This window comes from Podarcis melisellensis, assembly GCF_964234715.1.
Source record: "Podarcis melisellensis genome assembly, chromosome: 3".
Lineage (NCBI taxonomy): Eukaryota > Metazoa > Chordata > Lepidosauria > Squamata > Lacertidae > Podarcis > Podarcis melisellensis.
In genome coordinates this window covers 103,119,168-103,141,403 of record NC_138530.1, presented here as the reverse complement: position 1 = coordinate 103,141,403, position 22,236 = coordinate 103,119,168, and the positions used below count along the sequence as shown (strand labels likewise).

Below are 22,236 nucleotides of genomic sequence, written 5' to 3'. Positions count from 1 at the left end.
ATTTTCCATCTTCTGCATGACAGAAAAACCTTCCACTATCATACTTGGCTGAAATATTATATTGCAAACGCTTTTTTTCATGACCTCCGAAGCCTACAGACATTTGGATGTTTAAATACTTAATTGGTGCTGCCTCTACTAGAGTCGCTTACTGAATGCAACCACATACTCCATTTGTTAAGTCATAGACAACTACAAGAAGGGTTGCTAAATAATAGCTTGGATGAGAGCAAACTTGAAATCAAGCTCCCTTTGGATTTCATCCTGACATAAGATGACATACAAATCAAAACCATTTATAGACACATCGTAAAGCTTGTTCTTCTTGACATTCAGGTCAAACACTTTGTATGCACTTCATTTTTAAGAAAGTACTTGTAGAGGCCCAACCAATAGAAGTTTTAATAAGCTTTTCAGAATTCCTTGTGTAGTATATTGTTATAGATTGGGGGAAACCCCCAAGCCTGGAAATTAATAAATAATAGGATTTTTATTATTTGGGATGTGAAGGCAGAAATGCAAACTGAAGAAGAATTCCTGGGCTAGCCTATGCAAAATGACCTGGCCAAGCTAAGGCCATTAAGAAACAATACAGGAGCTACCGAGAACCATTTTAAATGCAAGAGAACTATCCTCCCTGCTGACCCTGAGGTATTAGCAGAGACTGGGGGTTTGGAAGGTTGCCAGGGTAACTGGATGTGAGGTTGCAAGAAAAAAGAGTTGTTAGCAAGGTGTTCTGGAAGGAAGAAGGGGGAAGAAGAAAGACTGGGGTCCATCTTGGGCAGACTGGCTGAAGGCTGGCTGGGAGAGATGGCTTGGTCTCCAGAACTGCATTGCTGTGGGGAACATGCCCTTCTCGAAATGACCATGCATGAAGAGCTGAACTCTCTCCATGCAGACTGAAGGTGTAAATAGGTGAATAAACCATATTTCTTAAAGCTACAACAGTCTCCGCCATGTCTCAATTCTTCAAATGACCACAGACTCCATGGGCTCTTGCCTCTGCTCAGTAGAGAGAGGGGGAGACATCAGAATTTTGTAACAATATTTATATACTCTGGTGAAGCACATGTTAAGAGTACAGTGGTACCTTGGGTTACATATGCTTCAGGTTACAGACTCCGCTAACCCAGAAATAGTACCTCGGGTTAAGAACTTTGCTTCAGAATGAGAACAGAAATCATGCTCTGTCGGCACGGTGGCAGCGGGAGGCACCATTAGCTAAAGTGGTGCTTCAGGTTAAGAATAGTTTCAGGTTAAGAATGGACCTCCGGAACAAATTAAGTTCTTAACCTGAGGTACCACTGTAGTTCTATGACCCTTTACCATTAAAACACCATTATGGAGAGCAGCTACACGTGGCTTCGTATTGCTCAGAATATAGTGGGGAAAGTAAGAAACGGCTATTTAAGCCAGCCATTTCTCCTGCTCAAAATCACCCTTCACCCATTGACTCATCTCCTAAGAGATGAAACATAAAACAAGTAATGTTTTGTGTGAAACTAACATTAGAAAGTCAAACTCGAAGGGAATGTGATCCCCTAAGGTGAGAGCATTCATTCCATTGTCCAGACACCAAATGGAGGGATCTGACCCCAATCAAGACTTATCAATGCACACTAGCTGAAGATATCACTCCGGACAATCGCTGAGTTGTACTTCCATCCAGGATTGTGATTTTACGTGAAAAATCGCAGTGCGCAAGCAGCACAGAGAGAGAATCCAAGAAAGAACAAAGCAGAATCCCACATCGACCAACATTCACGCAGCAAAGAAGTGCAGACGTCAAGAGCTGTAGAGATGTTGGAGAAACATTTCCTCACCCAGCCCATTCCCAACGTGCTCATTCTTAACTGAGGGGGACGACCCTATGAGAACCGTCTTCTTGGAATGTTTTGGTTTGTAGCCTGATTGAATCTTGGACAAGATACCCCGCGAAAAATAGCAGCTTACCAATCATAGTTGTTGATTTCAGATTTATCACCACCATCCGAAAGAGAATATTCCCCGAAGCTGTAGCTTCCCAGCCTAAGAAAAGCAGCCAGAGGTGAAGTAATATGAAGCATGATTGGGCCCCGTGAGCCCATCTGCTCTCTTCTCTTCATTTCCCATGTACGAATATGTCAGTGGTGGATAATAGTATCTCTTCTTACATTTTCTCGCACTCATCAACTTATACCTGCTTAGAGACATGACATTTAAAACGCTGGAGCCACGCTGTTCACGGAATGACAGACCTTAAATCAAACTTTATCTGAGCGCATGTCTTTCTGTCAATGTTAAGCGGTAGTAGCTATTCCAGTTAGCGAGAACCAGAAGCTGTGTTTTACTCATTGCCCAAGTTCTCGCTCGCTTCGATAGACGCATCTCTAATTTTGTGATTGCGAGAGCCTTCAGCTTCAACATCTGGGAGGGAAATAATGGTGTGAGGACCCTTAATATTTGATCCCTGAATGTTTTAAAGGGTCCGATTCCAAGGCTCATTGCAATAAAGTCAGCATTGCACGTGAAACTTAAGCCAACTGGAATAACCGTTTCTGGTGTGGCAGCCGCTGTGGTAGTTGTCTGGCTGCCAGTGGCACACACACAGAGAGCGGGCAAATAGATTGGTTTACTCCACGTTGCAGCAAGACTCAAAGAGCCACCTGAGGGGGTTATATGACTCAATCTCTCACACGCTCCTTTTACCACCTCTCGCAGCAACCATTAAAACACACTGCAGGAAACCTCCCTGAGTCCACCTTGGCTGCATACCGTGGTCTCGCCCACCTCCCTCTAGCATCACCGGTGCTAGAGGATTAATCACAAGCTACTGTTTCAAAAGAAGAAGAAAACGGGCAGCTGGCTGCCAAATTTCTCCCTAAACCAGAGCTTTTGTTTTTGCAGTCACACCTTCTCACTAGGCCATCGGCAAAGGCGAGAGCAGCGCTCCCCGTGCCAAGAGAGGTAAACAAAAATAGAAATGCGCACAGAATTATGAGGCCGATTGACTGTGGCAGGTGGGGTTTGGCAGTCTGGTTCCGATTTTCAAGCAGGGGATTAAAGCCAAAACCAAGGCCTTGCCACAGTAAATTAACCATATTCTAACAGTTATGTGGCTCATTTCTTTTCACTTCTACTTTCATTTTACATTAGCGACGTTTGGCACGTCTGACTTTAACAACCATCATTTCTATTTCAGAAGCAATGCAGAGAAAGGTTTAGTCCCCTGTGTGATGCTACAGTCCCTTTTGGTTTGAGCACCAATTTTCTTGGGACAGAGTGAACTCATTGTCCTATACAAAATGTTGTAAACTGACCAGGACATGCCTGGAGGGGTAATAGGTTTGCAGATCACATCAGCCAAAAATGCCTCATATCTTCTCTCCATTCCCCTCATCCTGTGCTTGCTAGCCTGATATATTCAACCAAATTCCTGGAAATCTATGGATTTTAAATTGTAAACCTTCCAGAGTTTTTATTATTATTATTATTATTATTATTATTATTATTATTATTATTATTATTATAGACCCTATCTTCCTCTCCAGAGAGAGCCCAGGTTGGCTCACAATAGTACAATGACATTTGTACAATGACACACCCAACAATCAGTGATTGTTTTTTAAAATTGTGTTTTAATGTTGTAGCCTGCCCTGGGACCTTCAGCTGAAGGGTGGGCAATTCATCATCATCATCATCAATTTAAAACAAGGTGGTCTATAACATACTGCAGGTAGCAGATGAAACCAGCAGTGTGAAAACTTCATAAAACAATTGGCCCAAAAGCTGGATAAGTAAGGAAGTCTTCACATGTTTATGCATGCATGCAAAGAGGAGAACGGTCTGATTTCTCTTGAGAGGGAGTAATATAGCCAGGGTGCCACCACTAAGAAAGTCCTATCTGTGCTTTTTGGTGTGATGAGGGGAACTGTCCACACGGACATAATTCCCTTGGGAATAGGTTACCTACGCTGCGAATTCTGTTTAGATTCAACAATCATTCAGTGAAAGCTTACAGTATGTTTGAAGAAGAAAGATAAAGGATGATGCAATGTTTAGGCAAATGATTAGATTAGTGCTAATTTCCATGCTATTTCCATGCTATTCTACCTTTTCCCCTTTAATTATTACAGAACTTGAAAGCTCAGGGGTTTTTTGCCAAATTTTCATTTATTTCCCCTCCCATTCTGTTGCTGCTGGGTTTTGAGTCTTTCCCCAATATTTCGCATGGCATATTCTCACAAATACAGTTGTATATGACGTTTGTTATTTTCATTGTGTTACGGAAATTACCGGGGGGGGGGAGCACATCTTTAAAGTTAAATATTACAAATATTATGCCTGAATGTATCCTTTCAACTTGACAGCTCAGGGAAGTTACCTAGCTTTAAAAATAATATAAAATCAACTCCTTTCCCAGTTTCCTCCATTCCAAAGCTATTTTCCCCTTGAAAAAGGACTCCAGGAAGTTCCCAGAGATGACAATTTCTGGGCTCATTGTTAGCCAAAGGAAGCCAAATCTCATCACCTGACTCACCTCAGGCTCCAGACTTCCAGGAACTTCTATTGTACTTTTGGGTGGTGGGTACTTAAGACATATTTGTCTATGCTAATCTTATACCTGAGTCTTGCCCTGCCATGTCTGCTTATGCTAATCTTGTACCAAGGACTTGTCTGGACATGTTTGCCAAGGTTAACCCCTCCCCTTTTGTGACATGTCGGTGATGTAGCAATGATGCTGTACGAACTGTATTCTGGGATATGGTGGGAAAGTTTTAAAAGTCTTTGTCACCCCATCCTCGGGGTTCAAATTTGCTCTTTGAACCTATTGCACAATAAACTTTGGTCTACAGCTATTTGCTCCAGTTGGCTGGACTCCTTCATTATTCCGCAGGGACCCGTGGGCTCTGCCCGACGAGCTGGGTGACTGAGCAGCCTCGCACCTAGATTTTTCCGTAACAGGGACCATATGGAGGAACTTAAACGCTTTGGTGGAACAACAGGATAGAAGGCGAAGAATATATACTGCGTTGAGCAACACTGCATTTCTTTGCTATGAAAGCTGCATAATGGTATCTTTAAATACAGTACATCCAGTTCTTGTTTCTCCTCAATTCAGCCAAACCAACTGAAATTAGAATACTATTTTCTAGGCCACAATTTACAGCAGTAATTAATCCATTGCATATAAATTTATGTCCCATGTAATATGTTTAAACCAGACTCCTAGCAAAACAAAATAATTTATACTTAAAAGCTATGGTTTTTATGGAAATTTGAATCCCAGTTATTAACAGCCATTGATCAAGAAACTAATAATAACAACAAAAGCGGATGTATTCTAAGCTGGTATAAATCAGCTGGATAATAAGACTAGCATTATATAATTAAAAATAAAGCCCTGCTATTCCATTTGCAGCCCTACCTATAAAATATAAAGATCTGAAAGAGTTAATGGGCTTCAATAGCTCTTATAATAGGCCAAGCTATTTTTGTGGAAACAATGAACTCTGTTCACCTGCAATTTGATTTTTAAAAATGGAAAGGGAAAAAAGTCAATGCCTAAATTTAAATCCCGTCTACAGTCTGGAAAGATTGTTTTGTGAGACCAGTACATTTGTGTCCTTTTTTTTAAAACATTTCCTGAAGATGACTTTGAGTGAGTGCTGCTGAATTTGCATCCTTAATATAATCAGCCTTTAGGGAGATCAAGGAAAGATTTTAATCTCCATAAAGAAATGGAGTATTATTCAGCTATCTGTTAAAAGTGCACTTCAAGAGCATTTCAGTCCGTGTGGGATGGTCCTACACAGTGCTATTTTTCTAGAAAAAGAGGTGTCAGAACTCACCCTGAACACCTCCCTTGTTCTCTTAAAATGGCAATAGCACCCACTTGCTTGCCAGAACTGAGTTTCAGTGAGTTCTGACTGAAAAAAAGCCCTACACACTCTGATCAAGCACCAATAATGTTCTGTCCCAGAGATAGAAAGCCTATGACTTTCCAGATGTTGTTGAACTACAAATCCCATCACACACATACATACACACATGCCAGTCAACCTCATTTTTGTGGAGTGAAAACAACTGGATGCAAAACTATTATGCGTGATAGTTCACTTTTCGAAGAATGCTGGCTACGTTGCATAGCAACCAGCTTCCAGAAACAACTGGCATTTTCTTATTGGTAGTAGTAATTTTATCTATACCCTGCCCATCTGGCTGGGTTGCCCCGGTTTCTTTGGGCGGCTTCCAACACAGGAAAAAGGAAAGAAAATTTAAAGATTTATTGCAATATATCTTCTTTTATTGAAGAATAGACACTAGAATTGTGTTCCATATACAGTGGTACCACGGGTTGAGTACTTACTTCGTTCCGGAGGTCCGTTCTTAAGCTGAAACTGTTCTTAACCTGAAGCATCTCTTTAGCTAATGGGGACTCCTGCTGCTGCCGCTGCGTCACCAGAGCACGATTTCTCTTCTCTTCCTGAAGCAAAGTTCTTAACCCAAGGTACTATTTCTGGGTTAGCGGGGTCTGTAACCTGATGCATATGTAACCCGAGATACCACTGTATCAAAGAAAATGTTAAAATGTTTGGACACAAATACTTACCACATATATGGTGCAGCATTTTGTATCTAATAATAATTAATTAATAAATAATAGTAATAATAAATTCAACATACAGAGGTTCTATGTTTAATTATGAGAACATTTCAAATCCTGAACTGTTATTACAATGAAAAAAATGGTTCATCTTATGCACCCTTTGTCTTTAAACTTTTTCTATCTTCCTTCAAGCATATTCATCTTTGGTTGTGCCTCCCTGACCCACATGTAACTTGTTTGTTTATTCATCATCATCATCATCATTTATTGTATGAAATAAAAATTATTGTTTGTTTTCTCTGCTTATAAACACATTTCATGTAGGCAAATAGACGTGCCTTGAAAATCCTTATTTTTGTGAAATTTTGGCTGGCTTTTATTTGTGACACTTCAGTTGGCCTAGTAAAAGTATTACCCTACTTTGAATTTTGGACTTTTTTAGGAGTCAGCACAGCTACCTTTAATTCTTTGTGTAACCTGGAAATGTATTTTAAGATTAAGAGCAAGTAGTAACCTCTACTATCCTATTAATAATTTTTTACTATCCTTGACCATTAAAGTGGCATATTGACAACATAAGGGTGCCTCCAAACAGTCAGTATTTTGCATTTACCCAAAATGGCACCATCAACACACAAGAAGACAGTAGACTTGCAGGGACCCCAAAGTTGGTAGAAGTACAAAAAAATTTTTTAGGGAACATACCCTAAGGCTGGGGGGGGGACACCCCAAAACAGCCTTCTGGAATCTGCTCAGTGGTTCCATGGGATGTTTGCTGACAGATGGAATGCAACAACTGGAATCCTGACTGGGTGCTACTCCACATTGCCACATTTTGTTGCAGGCCCCATTTGTCCAATGTGTTAAAGGTAAAGGTGAAGGGACCCCTGACCATTAGGTCCAGTCGTGACCGACTCTGGGGTTGCGACGCTCATCTCACTTTATTGGCCAAGGGAGCCGGCGTACAGCTTCTGGGTCATGTGGCCAGCATGACTAAGCCGCTTCTGGCGAACCAGAGCAGCACACGGAAATGCCGTTTACCTTCCACTGGAGCGGTATCTATTTATCTACTTGCACTTAGATGTGCTTTCGAACTGCTAGGTTGGCAGGAGCAGGGACCGAGCAACGGGAGCTCACCCCATTGCAGGGATTTGAACTGCCAACCTTCTGATCGGCAAGCCCTAGGCTCTGTGGTTTAACCCACAGCGCCACCCACTTCCCTTGCTGTTCTTTAGGACCTCCGTATTTTAAATGTTCACTAAGACTGTCATGAAGCATTATCAGTACAGAATGCAGATGCTGATGAGAAAGTCTACTTACATCTCCACCCACTTCTTTCTCACTTGCTGAATGATCAAACCAAAGGAGATCTCTATGCCTCTAGAGCCCCAGCGACCAAGGAGCCAGCAGAGGGAGGTGTCACAATCAAGGGCGTGTCACAAGGACCTCCGCAACCTAGCAACCACCAGCACTCAACTGACACTACTAAGTTTTCTTATCTGGCTTTTAATCCATGTTCAGCCCCAACACATTTTAAAAGGGAATAAGATGTAAATCAGATCACCCAAAGGCCTGGTTAAAAAGGAATGCTTTTGCCTGGTGCCTAAAAGTATATAATGAAGGCGCCAGGCAAACTTTCCTGGGAAGAGCATTCAACAGATTGGGAGTCACTGCAGAGAAGGCCCATCAAAAGGTGAGAAATGGGACTCACAGTACTAGGCTCTGTGGTTTAACCCACAGTGCCACCCACGTCCAATGTGTTATACGGTGTTAAATACCATTGGTCTAATCATTTAATACAGTTCCATCTTGCTGAAAGGCAGCAGGCTGGGGGCTGGGCTGGTCAGTGCCTGGATGGGAGGTTGTACAGTGCCTTGGGTTCAGTGTTGAGAGAGAGGGTGTAAATGTACTAAATTCAGTGGGAAATCAAGTGGCTCACTTTTATTCTTCAGAGCATGCAAACTTACAATTCCATCCACTTTGTATAAAAAGCAAGCAATTGTTGTTGTTGTTTTCATGTGGCTATTGCCTTGCTATTCATCATCCTGGCCAGTGGTTAGCATCCTGTCTATTTGAGTGGAAACGGATTTCTTTCAGCACATCTTCCTCAGTTTTCAAGCTCTGCAGCATGGATTGAAATGCAGAGCAGGTAAGCTCCCACCCAGCATCAGTTCTAGCAGAAACCTATCGACACACACATACAAGCCATACCAGCATAACACAGGACATTTCAAGAGCAGGGAGGTTTGGGATGAGCTGGCTGGTGATCCACTAGATCCTGAGCTGGTTCTCACTGCTTTCGTGAGACAACATTGGATCCAGTCCATGTAACAGCCTAGGGTTGATGCAATTATTAGCCTGGATTGATCCCTAAAATCCTACCCTGTTTTTACCATGGCCACATTGCGTGGCAGGGCTGCAGATGGGGCAAAGTAGGGAAGCTAAGATTGTGCCCTAAACTGGCAAAACCTAGTGCCTCTGTTAGCATGCTGGGGTTTTGCTGCAGAGACCTGGATTCACATCCCTGTTCAACTGAGAAGTTCAAGAGTCCTTCACTGTTTGAACCCTGCCTTCCTCACCTGGTTATCTTTACGAGGATAAAGTGAGGTGCGTCACAGTCATGTATATCATCTTCAGTTCATGCACTCCATTAGATGACATCTTTGTTCCTCGATGATGCACCTTCCAAGATCCCCCTCTGCTACATCACTGCCTACCCTGCTCTCGTAACCTCGGCTTTTCTGTTTCCCGTCAAAAATTTACATGAGTCAGGGAAACACACAACAACCACAACAACCATGGCCGGTTTTCAAACTCAGATTAAGTACTTACTTTTATCACAGGCTTGAGCTAATTTCCTTAAACCATCATCACAAAATCACAGTGCTCAGGAGGATACTGTCTTGAACGCAGTCCTTTCTGACAGATGGAAGATTCCTTCCTTACAGCTTGTAAGCTCAAGGCTGACAAGAGACCTTTGGGGAACAATACTATTTCTTTCTAAGGCAGTACCAGCTACAGGTCAATTGTCATACTAACTAAAAATAAACAAAGAAAACAGCCATGTTCCTGTTGCCTTGTCTGGGCTCCTTAATTTTCACCCGAAGGGAGCATACAAGCAATACCGCAAATTAGCAAAACTGCCTATTATTTTTGCAGATGAGCATTTTGACCTCATTCGCCGTTGTCCGGCCTTCCTTTGATAGAAATATTTGTGTTCCTTGCTCTCGGCCATTTCCCCTCCTCCCTCAGAGCTCTTAACCATGCATTAAAGAAGAAAACTGGTAACCTTCAGTGATGCAGCTACTTACCTCCTAAACCACAATAATTAATCCCCAGTGGGTAACAAATACTACGCAATTTATTCTTATTTGGCTGCAGCTTGAAGGGACCTGGACTCTGAATTAGCAAACGCTTGGCGTTCAATCTGGAAAGCATATGTTTCCCTTCCATCATTCAATCCATCAAAATGCCAACCAGCTCTGGCTGCCGGCCCGCCCTCCCCATCCAAAAGAGGGGGAAAAGAAAAGAAAAGAAAGAAAAGGTCTGGGAATGGCACTTTTTGATATTACTCATTAACATTAATGTCCTGGTATAAAGATATGTTTTATTTGCAGGTAACCAACAGGCTCATGGGCATCTGGGAACACTTTGAATGATTGCCAAAAGTCAGGGAGGAGGAGGGAAGAAAGAAAGAAACGTGGGTCAACTAATGATCAACATCCCCTTTTAATCAGATGAAGCTGTTGCAATGTGTCAATCCTCTAGGGGAACAAGGACCTTTCACCTCACCAAAGCCTGCAGTAGCATTTACCTATCCTTTTGCTTCGTGAGAAGACCAGTGGGTGAGGGCACGCATATGATGCATTGCATGTAGCCGTTGAATCTGATGAGTTTAGACAAAGGATGTCAGAGTCCAGCACAGGGGGTTGCAAAACTCATCACAGCAAACATGATTTACTGTATTTTTTTGCTCTACAGTGGTACCTCGGGTTACATACGCTTCAGGTTACATGCGCTTCAGGTTACACACTCCGCTAACCCAGAAATAGTACCTCGGGTTAAGAACTTTGCTTCAGGATGAGAACAGAAATTGTGCTCCAGCGTGGCGGCAGCGGGAGGCCCCATTAGCTAAAGTGGTGCTTCAGGTTAAGAACAGTTTCAGGTTAAGAACGGACCTCCAGAACGAATTAAGTACTTAACCCGAGGTACCACTGTATAAGACTCACTTTTTCCCTCCTAAAAAGTAAGGGGAAATGTGTGCGCGTCTTATGGGGAGAATGCAGGCTGCACAGCTATCCCAGAAGCCAGAACAGCAAGAGGGTTGTTCTTGTTCTGGCTTCTGGGATTCAGAAGATTTTTTTTCTTGTTTTCCTCCTCCAAAAACTAGGTGTGTCTTATGGTCTGGTGCATCTTATAGAGTGAAAAATACTGTAGTTTTAAACCAGGGCTGAGTCACACATGAAGGTGCATACCCGAGTCATTGTCTCCTGGTGACAAAGATGTGAACTGGCTCATGGTATAATTCAGCATATGTTCAGAAGTCCCAAAACTTTGCACCAGAGCACAGAGAGGAATTAGGATCATGGCAGCAAACCTAATCTCAGATTCCATGTCTTGGGAGATTGTATGCATGGTCGGCAAAGTATCAGATTGTGTAAAGAGAGACTTCACGTGTGCTGGTTGTACAGGCCAAACGTAGCCTCTCCACATGTTGAACTCATCAATGCATGGAGGCCAGGGCCAAGGGCCCAAAGTATTTTATATTTTGTTTTGTTTTGTTTATATAATGATTAATTTATAAGATGGCTTCTAAGAGGTTTGCAAGCATAAAACCAATTGCAAAAAATGAAACGCACACAATTCAAACACACAATAGCACTATTTCATAAAAAAATGTTAAAAACAAACATCCACAAATGAAAGGTATAATAAAACAAGGGGCATTAAAAAAAAACACCCCAGAACAACAATGAAAACAATTAAAGAGGGACGTCTGCTTCTTGGCCTCCCTCCTCTCCAGCCTCTGCTTCTGCATCTGATTCTGAACTGCTCTCTGCCACAGCTACGTCCTGCTCACCAGACCCTTCTGAACTCAGCTTCTGAACCTCCTCCTCCCAGTCTGCTCCATCTTCCCCCTCTGACCATTCATCATCGTTCCACCACCAATCCCCTCGCTGTGAGCCTTCTTCCCTTGGGGGTTCCCTTGGGGCTTCCCCAGCTGCTGACTCTGTGGCGATCACACAGGGTCCCCAGACGTTTCATCATCTATTGATCCCTGTGCCACCACTCCATTTCTCACTGCCACCACCCAGGCCCTACCTGGTACAATACTGAGTCCAGTCAGGGTTAAATTGGATCATAAACTTCTGTTTATTTATTGCAGTGTGGTTTCATAAATGGTATCGGTCCTTTACAATCATGGGGTGCCTATCCAGACCTATAACTTCCGCTACCTGCTCTCACTCACTAAACCCCCTCTCAGATACTTACTTGTCTTCCTAGCCCCTAACTGTTCCTGACTCAGCTTATTGCATGTATAGGTCCCCAGGCCACCCCTCAAATAACTTCACACATAACACGTAATTTAGTTTTGATTTTTGGGCACTATTTTGGCCACAACTTTATTAAATACAAAATCAGTGAGTGGTTGTTTAGACATTGGTTATGACTATCTGTCCCCCCGCCTGGGACAGAACTGACATCCCGAGGTCCGATCGGTAGCCAGTAGAAGAGAAAGTCAAACTGGGGGGTCATTTGAGCTAAGCGTCGGACCCACGCCGCTCACCCCAGCAGCTCCCCGAAAGCTTGCCTGCCCGGTCCTATGACAAGGATTCCCATGACAGGGATTGGGCGGCCCTGGTCCCATGACAGGGATTGGACAAAATCATGGCAAGCCCCAGGATTCCTTTAACGGAATTCCCTTCAGCGCAACGGGAGGGGCAGGCACAGCCTAACCTGACCCCTCCACCACCAGCATATTATAACCAATGCCTAACCACAACCTTACAAGTTGTGACGAATTGCTGAGTAGTAGGCAAAAACCAAATGGCACAGCCAATCACCAAATGGCAAAATTCCTACTAGGCCCCTGCGCCAAGGCAGACGACCCCATGACAGGCAAAGCAAGGTCAACCGGAAAAGAGGGCGGGCGGGCAGGTGATCCGATGCACTCTGCAAAGAGAAAGAGAAACCAGAGTGCACCAATATTTAAAGACTATGGTCCCACCCACCCAATTTGCAACATACAATTTGCCCCAGCAACCCGGTTACCCAATAATGATGCCAGGCAACAACTATTAACCTGCCTGGCAACAAGAGGCCTGGCCTGGTGGCCAACACCGCAACACGTGCTCTCATTTATTGGAGAACATGCTTTTCGCTACACTAACTCAACCTACCCACAGACTCTATCCCAATTCACTCCCACTCCAACCAACCACTCAACGCCCAACAAACTCCCCCCCCTTGCCCCTCCCAGAGCTGGTTTTATAGTCCCTCTGACTCCACCCCCTGGGTTCTGATTGGGTAACTTGTTTAACTATTTCACCTCCAGCACTCTCATATGTTAACGTCCCAGCCTCCCACTACTCCTATGAATCCAGCCGGTCCACAACAACTGGTTCCACTCCCCGTGACGGGGTGAGTTCCCATTGCTCGGTCCCTGCTCCTGCCCACCTTGCAGTTCGAAAGCACGTCAAAGTGCAAGTAGATAAATAGGTACCGCTCCGGCGGGAAGGTAAACGGCGTTTCCGTGCGCTGCTCTGGTTCGCCAGAAGCAGCTTAGTCATGCTAGCCACATGACCCGGAAGCTGTACGCCGGCTCCCTCGGCCAATAAAGCGAGATGAGCGTCGCAACCCCAGAGTCAGCCACGACTGGACCTAATGGTCAGGGGTCTCTTTACCTTTACCTTGGAACACAGTTGTTTTTTGGGTCGGAGAAAAACACTCATACACATTATAAACTCTTCCTATGGCACGTGGAGCAGAAAACAGTCTCAAGGATCGCAGGCAGCAACCAATCAACGAAAACCCTTGACAAAGCCACCAATCACACACACCACAGCCTGCTGGCTGCAAAAAAAATCCCACCAATCGCCGGGGGCACGGGGAGGCAGGAATATAGCTGCTTTGCAGAGATAAACTTCCTCTAAGCTGCTGCCAGAGGAGTGAGAGTGGTTTACTCACGAGGAGGCGTGGGGGAAGCTGCTGCTCAATTTGAAAACCCCAAACAACGGCACTGCTGGCGTGATGGCACGTGCCAACGGAGAGGGCTCTGCCTGCCCACTCTGGCACCCGTGCCATAGGTTCGCTGCTACTGGACTAGGCCTTCACCCCCTTGTCATTGTCTTTTTCAGCAGCTGTATTTTATCAGTTCCCTGTGTGGAAGCCACAAACACTCCTATGTCCTTCGCCAGGGCCTTGCACATTGCCAGAATGAACTGATGTTAAACAGCAGCAGTGATGCACTCCTCAAACCCTGAAGATACAAGGCAAGTATATTTTTAGATACATGGCGATATTTCTGAACTAAGGTTCATTTGGTCACCCACAGAATGCCAGCTCAGATAGACATTTACAATGGTGAGGGCAGAAGGGGGAAAGGAAGTTTCTGAGCAAAGTCTGTTTTAAAGCTCAGGCAGTTCTATGCTAATGACTATGGTCTTTTCTGCTGAGCCTGTGGCAACTAAGTAGAGGAAATAATAATGGAGATTGAAAGGCATGCTGAAGTTGACCTTTCATAACCCATCCATTCTTTAGTAGAACATGATAGGTAATGGACACATCTGCTCTCAATACCAAATGCTAACAAGGAACCTGTGACTTTAACGTCTGCAAGGGAAAGCAAGATTTGAAGAAAGGCCAAAAATGAACGGGTATTCACAGAACAGCATCAGGGCATCATTGTGAATTGTTAAACAAACACGCATAATCAAGCAATGGCTCTGCTATTGACCCTCCTGAATGACGGCAAATTCTGGATATCGTACAGGTGCAGTACCTCTGGGAGACTATGTTTGCCCTGAAAAGCTGCTCCAAAGGTGCAGGCATGGGGGTGGGGGGGGCTGTAAGAATGAGAAGCTGTTGTTTCCTTCCCTTTGCAGAAGGGCAAGCTAGAACCGTTCCATAGGATGTGGACTTCTCTCAGTACATAATGTAAGAGGTACACTTGATGTGTACATGGAGTGTAAGTGGTAGATTCCATAACAGTCCTTTCCCAATTCACCGACCCTGCTCCCCCACATCACAGTCTTCAGCCCTATTTTGTTTTTGTCCACGGATCCTGTCTATCTCCTCTATGTGCTCCTCCCAACCCAACCCCACTCCATCCTCCAGAAACACGACTCCTGTTGTGTGGTGTTTTGGAATATCATTAGATAACCATTTTCATGGGTCATGAGATGAGGGCCAGAAAGTGGATAATTGAAACAAGGAAACTGTAGAATACGAGGCCACCACTTCGCCAAAGCTAAGTGGGTCCGTGTTTTTTCATCACCTGGACGGAAGACCTTCTGGGAACAAAGGCTGGTGACATGTTGGGTCAGCCCTAACATTATCATGTGGCTATGAAATAGGAGTTAAGGACACAGGTGGCGCTGTGGGTTAAACCACAGAGCCTAGGGCTTGCCGATCAGAAGGTTGGCAGTTCAAATCCCTGCAATGGGGTGAGCTCCCGTTGCTCGGTCCCTGCTCCTGCCAACCTAGCAGTTCGAAAGCGCGTCAAAGTGCAAGTAGATAAATAGGTACCACTCCAGTGGGAAGGTAAACGGCATTTCCGTGCACTGCTCTGGTTCGCCAGAAGTGGCTTAGTCATGCTGGCCACATGACCCGGAAGCTGTACGCCGGCTCCCTCGGCCAGTAAAGCGAGATGAGCACCGCAACCCCAGAGTCGGTCACGACTGGACTCTAATGGTCAGGGGTCCCTTTACCTTTACCTTATGAAATAGGAGTTAGAGGTGAAGGAGAAATTCAGTTCAGATTTTAATGTGAACCTGCTTAACTCCAAGTTCCCCAAGCAATGTGCAATACACTATCCTTTGAAATTCACTTTTCTCCAAGTTCTGTGATTGAGTTCCCAGAGAATGTGTGCAAAACTGCATATATTAAGAAAGCTTTATTATCCATTGGCAATTCACAAAATCCTACCCCTAATCTATAAAGAACCAGTATTCCTCTTTGCTGCATCTGGAATTGAATCGGCCGGATCCTGCAAAAACGAGGAGGGTCCTCGACAGTGCAGGTGACAAAATTTTGGGAATTGCTTTGTCTGAAAAATTAACCCAATGTAGAAGAGTGGTCAGGATACAGAGAAGCATGAGAAGTTTGATTTAACATTGTTTCCCTTTCTCAGCTATATATGTTGATAGATTTGCTGCTCTTTCGCCTTTTCCATGCCCCTGGGTGTCTTTAGGGAGGGGAAATATATAGAGGCAGACTCATCTAGATGGCTTTTATTTGGGAACTCTTTATGACAGTGCTGCAACAGTACTGTTTATACTCCACACTTTGTTGTAACTTTCAGGTGATGTTCCTTTTCCTGAAACCATCAAAACTTTATTTTAAAAGTAGATTACAGGAAATTTCTTGGGGGGGAAAGATCTGTAAATAAGGCAAAACTGCACGGGGAAAAGTGCAAACTTGGAGAAACATGCACTAAACTGCTGAAGAATTTTCATGAGGATTAAAAACAGACATGCAAAGTGATTTTAGGAATGTGGAGAACTGAACGTAAGACTGGAAAAATAAGAAAGTGAGATGAAAATGAAATTGACAGATTTGTCTGTTCCTATTCTAAGTCTCCCGGATCAGACAGCTTCAGCGTGGTTGTTGAGGTCTCTCCAAACCACTAGCCTGTGGTTCCTCAGCACCAAGCCCAAGTTCATGTACATGAGCTCAGGCTTTGTTGGACAACAAAATGATCAGTACACAAAGATCAAGTACCCCAAATCTATTCCAACTGCCTGGCTGGCTCTAGCTAAGAACGCTGAAAACTGTAGCTGAACTAGAAACACTCAAAACTGTGACTCAGCTGCACAAGGACCCTGGAGAAGAAGATGGAATTCTTATGGGCTTCTGCAACTCTCATTCCCAAGCATCAAGCTCATGTTGATGCAGCTCTGAGAACCCAGGTGGATGCAGGTAAGAGAAGACAGCTCCTGCCACATCATCATCAACAACAAAATCTCTTATTTATCTGGTGGGAAAACATGGGTGGAGGAGAGTTCATCTCCCTTGCCATCTCTGAACTTTGAATTGCACCCCATCGTGACACTTTATAACAGTTCAGAAGTGGACTCTGCATACCAGGCTGTGTGCATAGATTGTTGTTATTGTTTAGTCATTTAGTCGTGTCCGACTCTTCGTGACCCCATGGATCAGAGCACGCCAGGCACTCCTGTTTTCCGCTGCCTCCCGCAGTTTGGTCAAACTCGTGCTGGTAGCTTCAAGAACACTATCCAACCATCTCATCCTCTGTCGTCCCCTTCTCCTTGTGCCCTCCATCTTTCCCAACATCAGGGTCTTTTCCAGGGAGTCTTCTCTTCTCAAAGTATTGGAGTCTCAGCTTCAGGATCTTGTGCATAGATAGATTTGGGCTAAATTAGTTTTCTCTCCAATCTGGTGTCTTCCAGCTGCTGTTGAATTCCCAACTTTCATCTGGCTATCATGACCAATAGATAGGAGTTGTAGTCTGAAGTATCTGATGGACACCATGTTGGGGAAGTTTGGGTTAAACGGATTCATGGTATGAATCAGTAGTCTACACTGCTCTATATGTTTCTATACCTTCCACCTCTCCCCATGTAGTTTCAATCTTGTCCAATCTGTAGCAGGCACTGTGAACTATTTGTTCCCCCTTTTCTGTTTGACATCCTCTTAAATATTTGAACACTGTCAACGTTCCCAGTGGTGGTGTGGAAGAGAGTATTAGTTTCCATTATATGGCACAGGACCGAAGCTATGCCTCATGTAAGTACCAGCTATTTGTTTTGCTGTAAATGACCATTTAATGAAGAAATATGGCATTTCACATTTAGCTAACTATAAACAGCAGCCTGCCGGTAACTTAAAACTTTCAAAAGGACAAAGCTGGGAAAGGAAAAAACAGTCTTCAGAAAGTATTTCCTGTGTACCTTCGAGAGTCTTATCAGACCTGCATCTTTCACTCATATTTACTTTTTGTCTTCTTTAAGAACACTTGTGGAACTGACAAAGCCATCAATAAGAGCACACATGAAAGGAGGGATGAAAAATAAGCTGTCTAAAGAGCACTACACGGCAGGAAACTTATTAGCATTTATTGCATGGTTTCAGGTTACAAGTGGCTGCTTTGAAAGAATAGGATTTATATGAGTGGTGTATGTCAGAGCACCACAGAAGTTAGGCTAGGGATATCTGCTGAGAATACCTTCTGCAAAAATCTTCTGGATAGCTAGAAAGATAGTATAAGCTTGCTAAACTACATCACTTTTAAAAAGAGTTCTGTCACCTTTCTAAAAGCTGTTTTTAATACTCTGGTGCAAGGAAACACCATGGAATCTGTGCGGTTCCCAATGAGAGGAATGTTAAGTCTTTATCCCATCTGAAGATTGCAGCAATGCACCCTACATCCCAGTCCTTGCAAAAAAACAACAAAAAACAACAACAGAACACCCCTACATCTCACAAAGAGGACCACAGCTTTCCAAAAGTGTCTGGGCACAACTGGAAGGGTTCTGAGCTAGGTTGCTGGCCAAGTCACAAACCTCACTCCCACATCAATAGAATCAGATTGCTACTGAAGTGAAGTTGAGGGAGGGAATTTTGTGAACATCTTCTTTGTTTCCCCACTTGCAGTTCCAAAAAGACATGGATTTGCTGCAGCTCCTAAGCAAAGCGCTCAATTAACTGAGGTTGAATTGGCAGGTTTTTCATTCGCTCTGGATATATACAAGGTCATCACCTAAGCTTCAGTGAAACACTATGGGCCACCCCATAATTTGTTTATAATTACTTCATACTCCTTGTGTATATCGCTCCATAACGTATGCAAAGCATTTGCTGCTAAAAGGTTAGCTTGGCTCACAGGGAATCTTATATGTGCTTGCATATGAAACGTTAAACATTTAAAAACTTCCCTATAGAGGGCTGCCTTCAGATGTCTTCTAAAGGTTGTACAGTTACTTATCTCCTTGGCTCGGAGGTGGCATAACTCCATACCCTCCAGCATTGCTCCAATGAAAATAAGGAAGTCCTAAGGAAAAGCAGGACATTCCAGGATCTAATCAGAAACTGGGACAGCTTCTGTAAATCCAGGGCTGTCCCTGGAAAATAGGGACGCTTGGAGGGTCTGCTGTGATGCTTAGTCCTAGTAAACTCTGACCAGGGAGATCTGCACTTTTAAAATCTGGTTGGGCCCATAGCCAACGGCTCCTCTTGTGAGGTCCGGAGCCAACATGCCCCCTGAAATCGATCTCTCTTTCTCGGGGCTCACCTGCTCCCTAACCCCCTCAAAACAACACCCCACCATATCTTCTACCTCTTTATGTTGAAAGCCAGCAGTGTGTTGTATAGCACTTCATCCTGAGGCCTGTCTTGTTCATCTCGTGATGCTTTAATCCTCAAAGACATGGATTACAAACTTAGTAGTGTCAGTTAGTGTCAGTTGAGTGCTGGTGGTTGCTAGGTTGCGGAGGTCCTTGTGACACGCCCTTCATTGTGACACCTGCCTCTGCTGGCTCCTTGGTCCCCAGGGCTCTAGAGCCATAGCAATCTCCTTTGGTTTGACCATTCAGTGAGAGAGAAAGTGGATGGAGATGTAAGTAGACTTTCGCATCAGCATCTGCATTCTGTGTTGGTAATGGTCCATGATCATCAGTCTTGGGGAACATTTAAAAAGCAGGACATTCCAGGATCACATCAGAAACTGGGACAGCTTCTGTAAATCTGGGACTGTCCCTGGGAGATAGGGGCACTTGGGGGGCCTGTTACCTGGCCTTTGACACCAGAGAAATGTATTTTCAAGACTTGCCCTGTTGACACCCAATGCCCTTTTGTGTTGGGGGGGTGTTATTGGGTTGTTTTTGTTTTTATTATGTATTTTGTATTTTTATATTGCGATCTTATCCTGTGAACTGCCCTGAAACCTGTGGGTATAGGGCGGTATAGAAAATTAATTAATAACAACAATAATTTTATGTGGTTGTAACCTGCCCTGGGACCTGCTGGTGAAGGAGAGGAATAAAATGAATAAACACGCAAGGGGTGATTTCTGGTTTTCCACTGTTCAACAATATAGGACCAAAGAGGCAGAGAGGAAGATTAGATAGCTAATGCTAAGTAGGTACAGGAACAACGAAAGCTTGAATATAAAGGGATAAATTTCATTTTACATACTTGTAAAAAGCTGTGTCAGTTGAGAGTAGTGTCAGTTCAGTGTTGGTGGTTGCTAGGTTGCAGAGTTCCTTCTGACATGCCCTTCATTATGACACCTCCCTCTGCTCCTTGGTCCCTAGGGCTCTAGAGGCATAGCGATCTCCTTTGGTTTGATCATTCAGGGAGTGAGAGAGAAGTGGATGGAGATGTAAGAAGACTTTCTCATCAGCATCTGCATTTTGTGCTGATAATGCTCTCTGACAGTTTTAGGGAACATCTAAAATAGGGAGGTCCTCATGAGAAGAGAAGACTCCCTGGAAAAGACCCTGGTGTTGGGAAAGATAGAGGGCACACGGAGAAGGGGATGACAGAGGACGAGATGGTTGGACAGTGTTCTCGAAGCTACCAGCATGAGTTTGACCCAACTGCGGGAGGCAGTGGAAGACAGGAGTGCCTGGCATGCTCTGGTCCATGGGGTCACCAAGAGTCGGACACGACTAAACGACTAAATAACAACAACAACAAGGAAAAGCAGGACATTCTGGGATCAAATCAGACACTGGGACAGCTTCTGTAAATCTGGGACTGTCCCTGAGAAATAGGGGCATTTGGAGGGTCTGCAGAAGTGTAAGAGTATACATGATGTAGGAAAGTGTGCAATCATGTAGTTTTGTCCACTCAGACTGAAGCCTTTTGCTCTGTTGTGACTGATAGAAATGTACCAAAGAAAGGTCAATGGCCCGGGGGGGCGGGGGAGGGAGCTATTTTCCAAAGCCACTGGGATACTTCCTGTCAGTTTGCCTAATTAAGTATTACAGTATTTAAGTTACAAAATTGTAGATTATTTTTACAGGTGCCATTTTAAATAGAATATGAAATTTCTTGACATTACATCAGCCAAACCCGCAAAGCCCAGCTGCACTCGGTCTTGCACATGTGATGCACATGGCTGAAATCTTGTACTATGACATCATGGGCTACAAAAGCACACATAATATAAATAGACGATGTAATAGTCGAGAAAGCGCTGCAGAACTGGCTTCTCCTTAAAGCTGCCCATGAGAGATCTAACAGGAACATGGAAATGTAAACTCTTAAAAGAGTTCAGATGGAGAATCCAAAGAAAGGTCATTCATAAGAGCAGGTGGAGGTCATATGAGCAGTGCTACATTGCCCTCCAGTGGGCAATGACTGTCTATATAACTAGTGATCAATGCAAAACAGTTGTGAAGCTAAACTACTCCGACAGCTGTAGAGAGAGGGGGGTAGAGAGAATTGTTCACAATGGCAATATGCTAAAGACATCAGATCAATTAAGTAGCACCTCTCTTTTAATATTAGATTGGTGTTCTCTGTGCAAATCAGCAAAATATTTAAAGAGGTGACTTTTGGAAGAGTTTTTAAAGTATAATATTATTCAGTTATTTCATTGTTATGGTCTTCCAACAGATAGTGGCCACATTATTGCTGTTGCAAAGACACGGACAACTTTTAGAAACTATTTTTAAAAGCACCTTTGGGTCAGTTGTGCATTCCTTGAACTAAGAGACTTGTTTTGATGCTGGTTTTTTCAGTGCAAATTCCTTTCCTTTTTGCATTTAAACATGTCTAACCTCCAGATTCTGGAAGAGGGGTAAATGTCAAGGAATATGGAAATCCAAACTGTCTGGAATTATTAGGTTCAGGACTATTCGTTTCACAATTTGGAACCTCTAACAAGCAACAACACCATGTGTCTGGAACCGAAGTCTCCAAATGTTGGCAGTTCCACTGCATAATTTCTGAAATCTCAAAAATAGGTTGAAATATGTAATTGAGTGGTTAATGCACCAGCTTTCTTCATTTGATTCTTGTAGAATGTGCAGCTGTCTAAGGGAAACGCTTGATCCTTCAGAACTAGCAGTGCAGGTTTGAAATATGGAAAATGTAACTCATGTGTAAACAATTAAAAACATAACTTTGTGCTAACGAGGGGGTATAGATTGGCGACCAAAGCACTAAAGCTGAGTGACCTGCACTCTGGAGTCATGGACTGTAACTATACACACAAGCCACACTCCCAAGGTCAGTCCCGTGTCTTTAAGTAAACTGTAGGCATCACAAACATAGAGCTTCAGCTAGGTTACACTCTCTCTCTCTCTCTCTCTCTCTCTCTCTCTCTCCACACACACACATGGTAGAATTTTAAGCTGCCACCATTTGTCTTTACAAATGGTGTTTTGCCACTGTCAGAGGAAATAAAAAGGGCAAAGGGGTTTAGTGGCTATGGGGCTCAATGCAGTCTTTACAAAAAC

The 22,236-nt window shown here is 43.7% G+C and overlaps 2 long non-coding RNA genes across 2 annotated transcripts in view; one reads left to right on the top strand and one right to left on the bottom strand.

Moving 5' to 3' along the window:
- Positions 1–19,207, bottom strand: part of LOC309367341 — a 58,670-nt gene extending 39,463 nt beyond the window's left edge. The window contains exon 1 of the long non-coding RNA XR_014167061.1: positions 19,107–19,207. This is a non-coding gene — a long non-coding RNA (uncharacterized lncRNA). The remainder of the gene's footprint in view (positions 1–19,106) is intronic.
- Positions 8,523–9,649, top strand: LOC309367404. Its single transcript, XR_014167139.1, has 2 exons — positions 8,523–8,738; positions 9,433–9,649. It is a non-coding gene; the product is annotated as an uncharacterized lncRNA (long non-coding RNA).
- Positions 19,208–22,236: the final 3,029 nt, after the last annotated feature.